At 32.4% G+C, this 14448-nt stretch overlaps 1 long non-coding RNA gene across 2 annotated transcripts in view; it reads left to right on the top strand.

The window, feature by feature from the left end:
- The window catches only part of LOC116419875, a 45098-nt gene extending 31684 nt beyond the window's left edge, over nt 1-13414 (top strand). For both annotated transcript variants that reach the window (XR_004230207.1, XR_004230208.1), the window contains exons 2-4: nt 7171-7296; nt 8045-8094; nt 13122-13414. This is a non-coding gene — a long non-coding RNA (uncharacterized LOC116419875). The remainder of the gene's footprint in view (nt 1-7170; nt 7297-8044; nt 8095-13121) is intronic.
- Nucleotides 13415-14448: the final 1034 nt, after the last annotated feature.

Here is a 14448-nt window from a genome sequence, read left to right as displayed (position 1 = left end):
GTGTGTAAGTCTCTCCAGGCCTTTCTGAAATCATCCTGTTGGTCATTTCTTACAGAACAATAATATTCCATAATATTCATAAGCCACAATTTATTCAGCCATTCTCCAATTGATGGGCATCCAATCAGTTTCCAGTTTCTGGACACTACAAAGAGGGCTGCCACAAACATTCTTGTACATACAGGTCCCTTTCCCTTCTTTAAAATCTCTTTGGGATATAAGCCCAGTAGTAACATTGCTGGATCCAAAGGTATGCACAGTTTGATAACTTTTTGAGCATAGTTCCAAATCATTCTCCAGAATATCTGGATGTATCCACAATTCCACCAACAATGTATCAGAGTCCCAGTTTTCCCACATCCCCTCCAACATTCTGCATTACCTTTCCCTGTCATTCTAGCCAACCTGACAGTTGTGTAGTGGTATCTCAGAATTGTCTTAATTTGCATTTCTCTGATTAATAATAATAGAGTATCTTTAATAATTAATAATAATGGAGTATCTTTTCATATGGCTAGAAATAGTTTCAGTTTCTTCATCTGAGAATTGTCTGTTCATATCCTTTGACCATTTATCAATTGAAGAATGGCTTGATTTCTTATAAATTAGTCAATTCTCTATATATTTCAGAAATGAGGCCTTTATCAGAACCTTTGACTGAAAAATGTTTTCCTAGTTTTTTGCTTTCCTTCTAATCTTGTCTGCATTAATTTTGTTTGTACAAAATTTTTTCAATTTGATGTAATCAAAATTTTCTATTTTGTGATCAGTAATGATCTCTAGTTCTTTGGTCACAAATTCCTTCTTCTTCCACAGGTCTGAGAGGTAAACTATCCTATGTTCTAATTTATTTATAATCTTATTCTTTATGCCTAGGTCATAAACCCATTTTGACCTTATCTTGGTGTATGGTGTTAAGTGTGGTTCGATGCCTAGTTTCTGCCATACTAATTTCTAATTTTCCCAGCAATTTTTGTCTGTGAGTACTTATCCCAAAAACTGGGGTCTTTCGGTTTGTCAAAGACTAGATTATTAAAGTTATTGACTGTTTTGTCCTTTGAACCTAACCGATTCCACTGATCAACTAATCTATTTGTTAGGCAATACCAAATCGTTTTGGTAACCACTGCTTTATAATATAAATTTAGATCTGGTACAGCTAGGCCACCTTCATTTGATTTTTTTTTCATTAATTCTCTTGAAATTCTTGACCTTTTGTTTTTCCATATGAACTTTGCTGTTATTTTTCTGGGTCATTAAAATAGTTTTTTGGGAGTCTGATTGGTATAGTGCTAAATAAATAGATTAGTTTAGGTAGTATTGTCATCTTTATTATATTTGCTCACCCTATCCAAGAGCATTTAATATTTTTCCAATCGGTTAGCTCAGACTGATTATGTTAAGGAAAAGCCATTTATTCTTATACTCTCAAGTGTTTTTTAATAGGAATGGATGTTGGATTTTATCAAATGCTTTTTCTGCATCTGTTGAGATGATCACATAGTTTTTGTTAATTTGGTTACTAATATGGTCAATTATACTAATAATTTTCCTAATATTTAACCAGCCCTTCATTCCTGGTATAAATCCTACTTGATCATGATGTATTATCCGGGATATGATTTTCTGTAGTCTTTTTGCTAATATCTTATTTAAAATTTTAGCATCAATATTCATTAGGGAGATTGATCTATAATTTTCTTTCTCTGTTTAGATATCTGTACCTGATTTAGGTATCAGTACCATCTCTGTGTCATAAAAGGAATTTGGTAGGACTTGTTCATTCCCTATTTTTTAAAAATAGTTTATATAGTGTTGGGGCTAATTGTTCTTTAAATGTTTGGTAGAATTCACATGTGAAACCATCTGGTCCTGGGGATTTTTTCTTAGGGAGTTGATTAATAGCTTGTTCTATTTCTTTTTCTGAAATGTGATTATTTAAGCAATTTACTTCCTTTAGAGTACCCTCTACCTTTGGCTTTAATTTCTCTGCGGGTCTACTGCTTTGCAACCAAAGCAGAACAGCCCAATGTATGGCAGAGTCCTCTCTGTAAATTTTCTTACCAGAGAGACCACCCCACCCCTCCCCCACCCCACCCAAGTCTGCTCAATATAGTAGCCTCTCATTCTATCCCTGCTTGCACTGATCTGTTTCCACCTCTCAGGACAAACCTTTTCTGGAGATCTTCCAGATTATCTTTAGCTGGTAAATTGTTGCAGTTCCAATCTTCGTGAATTTTACCAATAAAGTGCTATTTTTGATGCTGAATTTAATAATTAGTAGTGAGGGTATGGGAGAGGCTCAGAAAGTTGCCTGTGCCTTTTCTGCCCTCTTGGTTCCATCCCCACTTGATAATGATTTTTAGGCAGACCAATAATTTTGAAAATTTTCTTTCCTAGATATATTTTCCAGATCACTTCTTTTCCAATGAGATATTTCACATTTTTAATTTTTTTTTCATTTTTGGGGAAATTTGCTTTATTGTATCTTGATTTCTTATAGCCATTAGCTTCCATTTGCTCAAATCTAGTTTTTAAGGAATTGTTTTCTTTAATGAGCTTTTGTATCTATTTCCCCAATTGACCAATTTTACTTTTTCAGGCATTCTTTTCCTCTTTAGTTTTTTTTTTGTATTTCCTTTTGTGCAACTCTCAAATCTTTTCTTAATTTTTCCTCTGTCTGTTTTACTTGATTTTCAAAATCCCCTTTGAGCTCTTCCATAGCCTGATCCCAATTCCTATTTTAATTAGAGGCTTTGGATGTAGGAGCTTTGACTTTGTTATCTCTTCTTAGGGTATTTTGAACTTCCTTGTCACCATAATAATTTCTAATGGTCAAAAGCTTTTATTTTTTCTTTTGGATCTGCTTTCTAGTCAAATATTTGGTTTTTAACTCTTTGTTAAAGTAGAGCACTGTTTCCAGGGTGTGGGGTATACTATTCAACATGTTTTTAGAAATCCTTTTAGGGACCTGACTACAATCCCCTTTTTCTGCCTTGGAACTATTGTTAGGAGTTTCTGTCTCTGTAATTCTAAGATGTAGTACATTAATGCAGCAAAGTTCTGCTTTGCTAAAGTAGGGGCTAAGTCTGGGGCTAGAGCTGTGCTGGTGAGCTTTGTGCTGGGACCACATGCCACACTTTCATACAGTTGCCACAGATCCTCTCTGCTGACCTTCCAAGGCCTCTCTGGTGTCCCTGGACCAAGATGTCCAGGAGCCTCCTACACTGCTGCTTTCAGAGCTCATGCTTTGCTGATGCTGGGGCCAGGGCTGGAGTGGCCTTTAGTGGGATTATGTGCTAGGCTCCCACCCTGGTTCCACAAACCTTTTTTCTAAAATTCCAAATCCTTGTTGGTGTCTCTAGGCTGAGAAATCTGAATGCTACCACTACTGCTGCTAATTCAAGCTCTGTCTGCACTGAGACTGCTTGCTGGACTTCTACCCTGATGTCACATTTTTTTCTGCTAAGGTGCTGTTTCCTTTGGCTGGAAAATGTGCCACTCCATCTTTTGGTGTATTCTGATACATTGACATTTGTTTAGATTCATTAAGTAAAGGAATTTGGAGCAGTTTGTAGGAAAGATTGGGCAAATTCCTGCTTTTACTCCACAATCTTGGCTCTGCCTCTCAAGTGTCATATTTTGGCTAGGTTGGGATTTCTTTGCCCCATTCCTCTCACATACAATGTAGGCATAAAATACTGAATTTGTTTTTGTTTTAATAAGTTTCTCCCTCCCAGAAAACCATCCCTACATCCTTGATATATATATATATATATATATATATATATATATATATATATATATGTGTGTGTGTGTGTGTGTGTGTGTGTGTATACATATATATATATATATATATATATATAAACAGTTATGTCTTATTTAATGGATTTAGTGGATTATGTTATTTCACAAACAAGATACTACATCTCTTATCTCTGAATACTTTTTTTTTTGGTTGTTTCCTGTGCCAAAAATTTTGTCTTCCCTTATTTTTGTCCCCTGAATTTGGTGGTTTCTTTAAAGTCTCAAATTAAAATCTCACCTTCTACACAAAGTCTATTCCAATGCTTTTTAATTCTTGAATTTTCATTCTGTTAGTTAATTCTGATTTATCCAGCATTCAATTTGATTACATATATTTCTTGGCTTACTGTCTCTTTGATTAGAATATGAGTTTTTTGAGAATTAGTATTTTCTGTTGACTCTTTTTGTTTTCTCAGAGCTCACCATAGTATCTGACACATAATAGATATTTAATAATTTTTTGTTATTAAGCACTGATATTAATCAGTGATATGGTGACTAATCATGTTATCAGTACTGCCATTCCATCTACTTCTTAGAATATGATAACTCTATAGCACACACAATCTTAGAATTACTTAGTTCATAGGAAGAAGTCATTAGTTTAAAATGGTAGATGAGACCATCCACTAAATTTTTAGCAAGATGGGAGAAGGTTGAAGTTAAGATGGCAGAATAATAGCATGTTTTTGCACAATGGGCTTCATCCACATCAACCTAGAAAACATGCTGAAATGAATGCTGATCAGAAAATTCAAGAAAAAAATCACTGTGCATTTTTTTTTGAAGTTTAGAACACAAATATAGAGATGTATAGTAATGTTATGGTTGGAGCTGCCGCAGGACCGGAAGCATTCCAGCACCAAAGAATGGAAAAGGAAGTAAAACACTGAGAGAAAACAATTTACCTGAGGACTCATATATTCTAGGAATAGGAACATGTGTTATCTAGCAATTTTGTTACTCTTCTACCAGTTGTGAATCTGTGTGGAGAACAGCAACATGGGGCCCTGTGTGAAATCACAATATAAAACAAATTCTAGAAACCTGATTGTGGGGCTGTGGATACATGAGCAGAATGGTGAGTCAGTGGTAGCCTTAAGCCTAGCACATAAACCTGAAATGGAATAGTCAGGCCAAGAGACCAAGACTAAAGGGCAGCCAACAGTAGCTCACAGTGGGTTAACAGAGACAAAATATTGCGACACTCCACCACACACGTCAACAACCCTAAATCTGGTTCAAGAATTTGCAGAGATTAGAGCAGGAAGGCAGTGTACAGATCTCTCTTACTGAACCTACCACTTTGGATACATTGAAAATGTGTATGTCTCCATTTTGAGCTGTGAAAACAGGAGAAGTTCAGACCTAATATGTTTCCCAGAAGTGAACAGTCCCAATACTAACACAATGTCCAAAATCAAGAAGCAAGCTGGAAGAATGAGCAAACAACAAAGGAACCTGACCTTAAGGAGTTACTATGGTGACAAGGAAGCTGAAGGCATCAACACAGAATAAAATGATTACTGGAAAAATTCTACAAGCAAAGTCTCAAAGAAAAAGACAGATTTGGCAAAAGTTCAGCAAGAATTCCTAACATTGTTTAAAAAGAGTTAAAGAAAGAACAAAACAAATGAAAAACAAAACAAATAATATCAGTTAGGGAAAATGGGAAGAGGGGAAATAAATGCCAGTTAATAAACATTATGAAAAGATAATTGGTTACTTGGTGGTATGAATTCATTATGAGAACATAAAATTCACCTCTAACTTCTCTTTATTGTAGAACTAGTGCAAATCAAGCCACAGAAATCACAACTCTCTCCCTTCCTCCTTCCATCCCTTTCCCTGAACTAGTTACAGATTGTGACCCAGTTCTCAAGACACTTCCACTAAAACCAATTGGACTTCCTCATTCAACTCCAATATTATTTGCAGGATGAACCTTTATGCAGAGAGCATCTGACAACTTCTTAAGTACTTGCCATCAAAGTCCCTGACACTTTTAGATATTCATTGACAGAAATGGATATAGTTTTATCAGTGGCAATTAAACAAGATGCATGATTATCTGGTTTCTCATTGCATTCTAAGGATGATAAGGTTTTTCCATTTACCTTGCAGTTTAAACTTCTTAATCTGATAATTTCTCCTATAAACAATGACTTGCTTGAAAACATATCTTCATTTTCTATTTGTTTTTCTGTGCCAACAATTACCACATTGCTTTTCACACAGGAATAATTAAATAAATGCTTTTTCTTTATCTTTATTTTTAATTTTTTTTTCAAAAAATTTTTTTCAAAGTCATCTTTTGTAACCACCTTTGTGGTAGAAAGCTAGATTGCTCCTTGGAAGAGTGAGTCAAAATCTATTACCAGACACATATTCAAAAGTTTCCTCAGCTTGGTGTTGGGCCTGTGCAAAGATGTGATCCCCTGGCTTATTCAGGTAGTTATATACCACATACATTTAATATGTCAGAGCTATTGACATAATTGAAAACATTTTAAGACATACTTTCCTTTTCTTTGGGTGGTAGACAGAAAGTTAAACTCAAAGTATAATTTTACAATCTGTGAAAACCCTTGTTAAAGAATTAACATATAAGATTAAACTGGTAAATTTTCTAATCAAGTATCATACAAGACTGAAATATTTCACTTTTTGTCCAGTGTCACTTCACAAATTTTGTTGTTAGTTGTTTTTCCTGTTAGCAACTTTCTACTTAGTACTTTCAGCTCAGAAAAAATAGGAAATACACATACTTTTTTTTTTTTCTGAAGCAATTGGGATAAAGTGACTTGCCCAAGGTCACACAACTAGGAAGTGTTAAATGTCTGAGGCCAAATTTGAACTCAGGTCCTCCTGACTTCGGGGCTGGTGCTCTATCCACTGTGCCATCTAGTTGCCCCCAAAATAGGAAATACTTAGAAGCCAATGGATGTCTTAATTAAGTATGCCATTTTAGTTTGCATCTTATCTTCTGTGTTTATGTACCAAAGGAGGAAAAAAGCTGACAAAGGGAAAATATTAAGTGGGTATTAAGATGATTTTAGAAAAACTGTAAGAGTAAAAGGTCCAACTCTCTACAATTTGGAAAGAACAGATGGAAATCAAGAACTTTAATTACCTATTACTTAATTATAAACTTTTATTATGACGGATGTCTCATAATATTCTTAGGTGATATTAGCAAATTAACTTAAATATTCAATATATTTTCTTCCACATAATAGGAATATCAACCTTACTGAAACTTTTTATATTTCCTAAATTTCCCACTACCCAACATCCTTTTTTCATTGTCTTAATACTGATCACAAAGTTTGTTGTTTTTATATGTGCATTTTCATACATTAGCTCAGCATAGGATGGAGCAGCCTTGGTTATTCTGGGTGACCTTACAGAGCATAGATAAAATGGAAGAGTTTTGGAGTAAGAAGACTATTCACATTCAGTTCATGATTTATTATCCATGAGACTATGGTAAGCCATTTGATCTTCATTGAATGTATTTGCTTCCTTTGTCAATTTAGAGTTTAGACTAAGTGATCTTTATATTCTCTTCTTATATTTAGTCTTTGATATATCTCCAGGCTTGAGTAATTTTTTCTATTTTTGCTTAAAATGTGAAAAATACATATTCTTTTTTCCCCTGAGGCAATTGGGGTTAAGTGACTTGCCCAGGGTCACACAGCTAGGAAATATTAAGTATCTGAGACCAGATTTGAACTCAGGTCCTCCATCAGGGTTGATGCACTATATGCTACACTACCTAGCTACCCCAATATATATTCTTTATTTCATACAGAATTGAAAGAATTATCTGTAAAATCTTATGTAACAATATTTAAATATAAAGTATATAAAAATATAAAATATAAAGTAACACTAAGTAGAGAAAATTTAAGTATAGATTTTTGTGGAAATTGTTTTCAATTTTTGGGTTTTTGTGAATCTCATTAACATAGCTCTATAAAGTTCTAGGGATTGATATCATCAATTCAGTGATATCTTCAAAGATTTCAAAATTTCTAGAGTCATAACATGAATTTATCTTCTTTTTGGTCTTGTCTTACAATGACCCACAACTTCAATAAATATTTCATATCAACTGGGTAATTCTACTTGGCTTATTTTAATTATCTACATGATCCCTTAAAATAACTATTTCAAGCTTTGTAATCTTTGTTTAATTTCTCTTTTAATCTTTCTTTAATCTCTCTCCAACCAGCTTCTAAATCCACACAAACTTTGGAGATGACTTCTGATTTCCATTCAAGGGTAAGAAATTATCTGGGGGCTATTATAAGCTCCTTTAGCTTTAACTTTCTTACTTTTTTCAACATATCTTAGTATCATTAGCTACTCTTTCTTCATGTACATTTTTTCAAGTTTCAATCTTTTTTTTTTTTTTACAATAGTTTATTTTCTCCAAATTACATTTAAAGGACTATCATTTAGTAGAAAAAAGAGAAAACAAGTTCCACATTTTCTTTATCCTACTCTAACCTCCTCCATCTCCTTTCATTAGTAAGTAATTTGATATACATTATACAGGTGAAGTCATGCAAAGCACATTTCCATATTAGTCACATTGTGAAAGAAGACGCAAACCAAAACAAACAAAAAATAAAAGGAAAAATATTTATCATGTTTTACAAGAAGTGACATCTTTATTCATTGTTAAAACTATTCCTCTACAATAGCCTACTTTTTAATCTCTTCTCTTTCATCAATCTTTAATCTTTTACTCTTCACTGTCTTCATTTCTTTCTATTTGCTTCTCTCCTCAATGGTTTCAAGACCCCTAAAGGATTCTTCAGAATTTGCTCATCTTCATAATTTAAATTTTCCCCTAAAACTGTCTACTCTATATATCTTTTTAAAAATGCTCAACATTTTGAAAATAATTATTTTACATTTGAACTCCAACTTACTTATCATCCACTCTTAAATCAGTTTTAAAATCTAGTTGTAACCCACAACATAGAGTTAACAGGAATTTCCTAATGACTAAACTTGAATGGTCTTTTTAAAAAAGTCCTAACCATCTAGAAACACAGAAAACATAGAAGATCTATTAGTATTATATTAATATTCAAACTTCACCATTGATGATAGTGAACTTTAATATCTCAATTTCTGGTCTATTTTATGTAGAAGTGACAATGATACTAAAACTAAAATGACAACACGAGTAGATGGATTATTGCAAATATACATGGAATAAATCTATATTGGGGGTAACATAATTTTGACCATCATAGCTAAAAGAGGAGAAAAATAATTTAGTTGGTAAGCAATTCATTCCCACATCAATAATTTTATCTCTATCTAGATGAATCCTTGTTTTCTATATATTTACCTCTCTTATGATTATGACACCCAGTAATAGCAATTTTTTTTTTGTTTTTCGGTTTGTTCTTCTCTTTGTAACCCCATTTGGGATTTTCTTGGCAAAGATACTAGAATTATTTGCTAATTATTTCTCCAGATCATTTTACACATGAGGAACTGAGGTAAGCAGGGATATATGATTTATCGAGAATCATATAGGTGCTAAGTGCCTGGAGTCAAATTTGAGGTCATCAATGGGACTCTTTCTGACTCTCAGATCAGCTTTTTAACTACTGCACCTTTCCAAATAGCATTGCTTATAACAATCTTTAAATGGAAATCATTGGCAACAAATATCTTTGACAAACCTTCAATTGTTAAAATTAAATTCTACCTTGTGGACATATTAAATTTTTATATTTTCATTTCAATATATTTCATATATTCTCATATATACATGTATATGTATTTACTTGTATATATTCATATATTCAAGAGCAATGTTAATTTCTTCACAAGAAAAAAAGAAGGGAGAAAAACAGAGAAAGAAAGAAAAAAATAGAATAAAAAGAAAGAAAAGCAAAAGAAAAAAATAAGTAAAGTCAAAGAAAGGAAAGAAATTTTGTGTATAAGGCTTTCTGTCAGAAGTTTTGGAGGATATAATTAAGACACAATTACTGTCTTAAAAGTACATGAAAACAAAATATGTATCTAATCCATCAGATGAGTTATACTTTCACTTTTATTGTTATACTTTTACCTTTAAAGTATCTGTGATCTTATTTATGGAATATATTCTCCAATAATGCTGATCAAAATTATCCATTCCCATTCAATCTCTGAAAATCTTTTCCTTGTCCTCTTGTATATCCTCCATAGGAGGTACACTCAACGTTTTGGTAGAGGCCTAATTATAAATCAGTTGATGTATTTAGACAACACACAAAGTAGCGATAATTTATCCTTCACTCTTCATAACTTACAAATCCATTACTCCATTTTATTTCATTTTCACATTTTTAAAACTTAACTTATCCTGTATCATTATTCCTTTCCAATGTCAATTTTTTTAATGATAACTAATAAACTGTTTTTAATACAATTGATAGTTATGCTTTCAATCTGTAAGACCACATATAACATTCATGCTTTCTAAACTGTAGCAAAATTGAAATTTAAAATCAAGCCAAAAAGAAATAAATAACTTATCAATTTTTGTTTCAGTAAAATGGACTACATCTATGGTAACAGAGAAAACTCATGAAGTACAATGGATAATTGTATTCTGTCCAAGAAAGGAAAAACAAAAACAACAAAAACAAACAAACAAAAAAAAACCCCAAAGAATAGAAAGATAATTGATAAATGATGAGAGCTATACCCTTGGAAATCCTGCAATAGAAATAGAATACCCTTCTTTTAAAATTTATAAAACTATATCAAACATTAACCATACACATTTTATAAAAATTATGACAGGAAGTACACATAAATAGGAAAGATGGTATAGATTTTGGCAAGCATATGAAACATTTGTTAATGTTTTGCTTAACACTGGAATGCTCTAGGCTGTTTGATATTTTATTGTGTGTGCAAAAATGTAGCTAATTAACCAAATATCTGTTATTTGCTGCTAACTTTAAATTGGCTCCCTGGGTAGAGGGGCATATTTCAAATTTCAAGTTTGGTATGTGCATGCTGATGCTCATAGATGTCTATACTGGATTATCATTTTGTGTTTGCAGAGTAACTTTACTGTGAAGGAAATATCTGAATCTCTTTTATTTAATGTTTTAATTTGTGCTATTTCCGACAAAGGGGCAATAAGGAACACGAGATATTTTTCTCTAGTTTCGTCAGCAATTTGTTCCTCTTACACCATATAGTTTCATTCTTTTGGTCACTGACTGACTAACTTAGCCTCAATGACATCCTTTTTATTACCTATCATGATTTTTTAACTTTATAGGGATTCCCTAACTTCTAAGACATGCATATGGTCTTCCCAGGAAAATACTAAGGTTTTCTTCTTTCTCACCCATTCACTATTCCTCATTAACAATGCACCAAATACTTGAAAATTTAAAGGGGACACTTTTGAAAAAAATGTCACTTGCAATGTAAAAAGTATATGGGTTTCATAATTTACAAAGAATTATATAGTAAATCCTAGTTCATTATGCCATTATTTTCCTATTATTCTTAGTTTTTTCCCGTCTAACTTGCTTCTATACCTATTTGGATGTTGGTACTAATTCAGTTCTGGTATCCCTGACATAGATTCAGTTGGGGGAAGGCTGACATTCTCAGACTTTCATAATATGCTTCTTGCATCCTTTATTATTGAGTATGGGAATTATGAAAATATTTCTTTTATAGACATTCTTCCAAATTGAATCATGGGATATTATTACTTTATTGTACAAAACTTTCTCTTGTTTTCTTAAGTTTCCATGAAAGAAATGATCATTTTGGTTGCATGCTGTTTCTCACTGTATTTCAGGTTTTGTTATTTCCTTCACCCTTTTCTGAAAACTCCCATTACATACCCCCTTTAGAAACCTGTTGTTTAGTAAGTTTTCAGTCATGTCAGACTTTTCATGAACCTGTTTGGGATTTTCTTGGCAAAGATATTGGGGTAGTTTGCCATTTCTTTCTTCAGTTCATTTTAAAGATGAGAAAACTGGAATTTGCTTAAAGTCATATACCTAGTAAATGTCTGAAATGACAAATGAACTCAGAGCATTCTGACTCCAGGCTTATAGCTCTAACTACTATGTCACCTAGCTGCCCCAAGGTGGGTTTTGTCTTAGTCTTAATCTTACTATTCATAGACAAATACCAAAAGGTCTACTACTTTCAAATTTTGTTTTTCTAGTACCCACAGTAGAAGCAACATGATTTCTCTAGTGTTTGAGAAATCTGAAATAAATGTGAATGAGTTGTATTAACCAGCTACCACAAAAGTTATGTGCATTATATAAAGAATATAACAAGATGCTCCAAATTAGGTTGACATGTTTAATGTACATTGATTCTTAGTTACTTCACTGTGAATGTGTGCTTGGAAGAGGAGAGCTAACACTCTGCTGGAAAATATTTTACATTGAGTAATAAAGAAAACGGAAATAGTTATTGATTATAGAGAAAGCTCATATTTTTATATGATGAATACATGGTAAATATAAGGTAGTGTAATAGGTATTCAGGATTCAAATAGAAAATGAGCAAAGAAATGTACCTTGTACTTAGAGAATTAAATATAAGATAACTGAGGAGAGAGAGACTCCTGAGAGCTAGAAGAACTTTAAAAAATTGATAACTATATTTCAATCTAAGTGAATATACAATATTCACAAGAAACAGGGGAAAGAAGAGGGTGAGAGAGAAAGAGGAGAAAGAAAGAAAGAGAGAGAGGGGAGAGGGAGAAAAGAAAGTGAAAAGGAGGCGAAAGGAATATTTTAGAAGCAAAAAAAATGGAGGAGGAGGAAGAGTGGGAATAAAGGAACAATTAAGGGATTTGATACTATCTAATAAACAGATAGCACATAATCTAATGTGGGAGGAATTTCATAAGTTGATCATATTGAAGTCAATATGCTTTAAGCAATGATAAAAGCTAATGATATGTTTGAAGGGTGAGTGGGCAGGAGAGAGGGTAAGAAGAAAGTTATATTGCCATACAGGGGAAAAAAAACAAGTTAAAAGTATGGAAGACTGCAATCTATTCGCTACTGTTTGAATGCAAAATTCATATGAACAAAAATCACATATCATATGAAGTCCCAACGTTACTGTAATTTGTAATGGTGTATTAATGAAATAATGAAGAATACAGTGATATATTCTTTGAAGGACCAAAAAAAGAAAGAAAAGTTAAATTTCTCCCATTAGATAAATCATATCCCCATATTTTATACAACTCCCTAATCTATCCCACAAATATACATACTTCTTTTTCTTCCTCACAGGCCTGACCAGATGTCTTCTATCTGCTAACTTGTTATAGCTTATAAAATTGATATTGATTGAGCAAATAGTCATGAAGATAGATTTTTTCTCCTCATGCAAGATTTATAAAACAGAAGTGTTGTTTGACTCCTCAAAGAAATAACCTATCAAGAGAATGAAATACTTAATTGTTTTTCTACCTATTACATTATTTTTCCAGAATATGTATTTCCTCAAATTTAATCAAATCTCTAAAGAAATTACAGTTGATGAAATTTTCCTGTCAATCTTTGTCATATTTAATTTTACTCTAAAATAAAATCTTGTACAGATTCAATTCCTTTTCCCAATTCATTTCAAATGCTGAAGTTCTACATTTAAATTATTCCCTAAGAAATTTAAGTATATCACTCAAATAGGGGCTCAAATGGTATCAATTTGTGAAGACTATTTCTAATCATTTACAAACATCTTATTTTAAACATGCTTCAATTTGTTACAATTCTTTTAAAAAAGTTTTTAAAAATCATCTTCTCTGAACCTGCAACATCTATTCTATAAAAGTTTGAATATATTTAAAGAATGAACAGAAGTGCCTCTGAGTAAAAGTAAAAGAGAAAAACCCCTTAAGAAAAGCTATTCATCTCTTCATGTAGAGATCTCACTTCTCCATTACTGATTAGATATTTAGCAGAAATCACTGACAAATTATACCTCTTCTTAACTCTTGTTGTATTTATATGGTGTCCTTTGGAATCAAAGCTAACAATATTTACTGCACATCTGTGTTAGATTTACAAATCCACAGAGCACTACTTCATTCAGAGTCCTATTCTTTACATCCTTTATGCCTAGTGTAATTATAGTATTTGAGAAGTTAAAAACCTAGTTGAATGTTTAAGGAGAAAACAAGGGTATTCACAGCTGTACAATACTTAAAACTATAGAATACATACAAATAGAGTCCTCAAGCTATTTCAAAATGCCTTAACACCTGTGAGATGAGATATAAACTCAAACTAGCTTAAATATTTTAATTCACTTTGCTCAGACAGTCAGAATATGCAATTACCTAGTCATAAACTTGAAAATATGGTTACATAAAATATTTTGTAGTAGAAGTCTCTACACTGAAAAGCTCAGGCACTATTTATATATGTGTACTCAAAAATCCAACAGAGCCAGGAAATTAGGAGTGGGGAGATATAAAAAATTAGTTTTAATATCAACCTTCTAGAAGCAGATTCTTCTCAATCTCAAGATGTACTTTTATGTCTATATGTTCTATCTGGGTTCTATATTATCATTTCTACTTATTATTAATAGGTTGAATTTATGAAATGCTTT

The sequence above is a fragment of the Sarcophilus harrisii genome, chromosome 6, assembly GCF_902635505.1.
Source record: "Sarcophilus harrisii chromosome 6, mSarHar1.11, whole genome shotgun sequence".
Lineage (NCBI taxonomy): Eukaryota > Metazoa > Chordata > Mammalia > Dasyuromorphia > Dasyuridae > Sarcophilus > Sarcophilus harrisii.
This window is presented reverse-complemented; position numbering and strand designations above follow the sequence as displayed.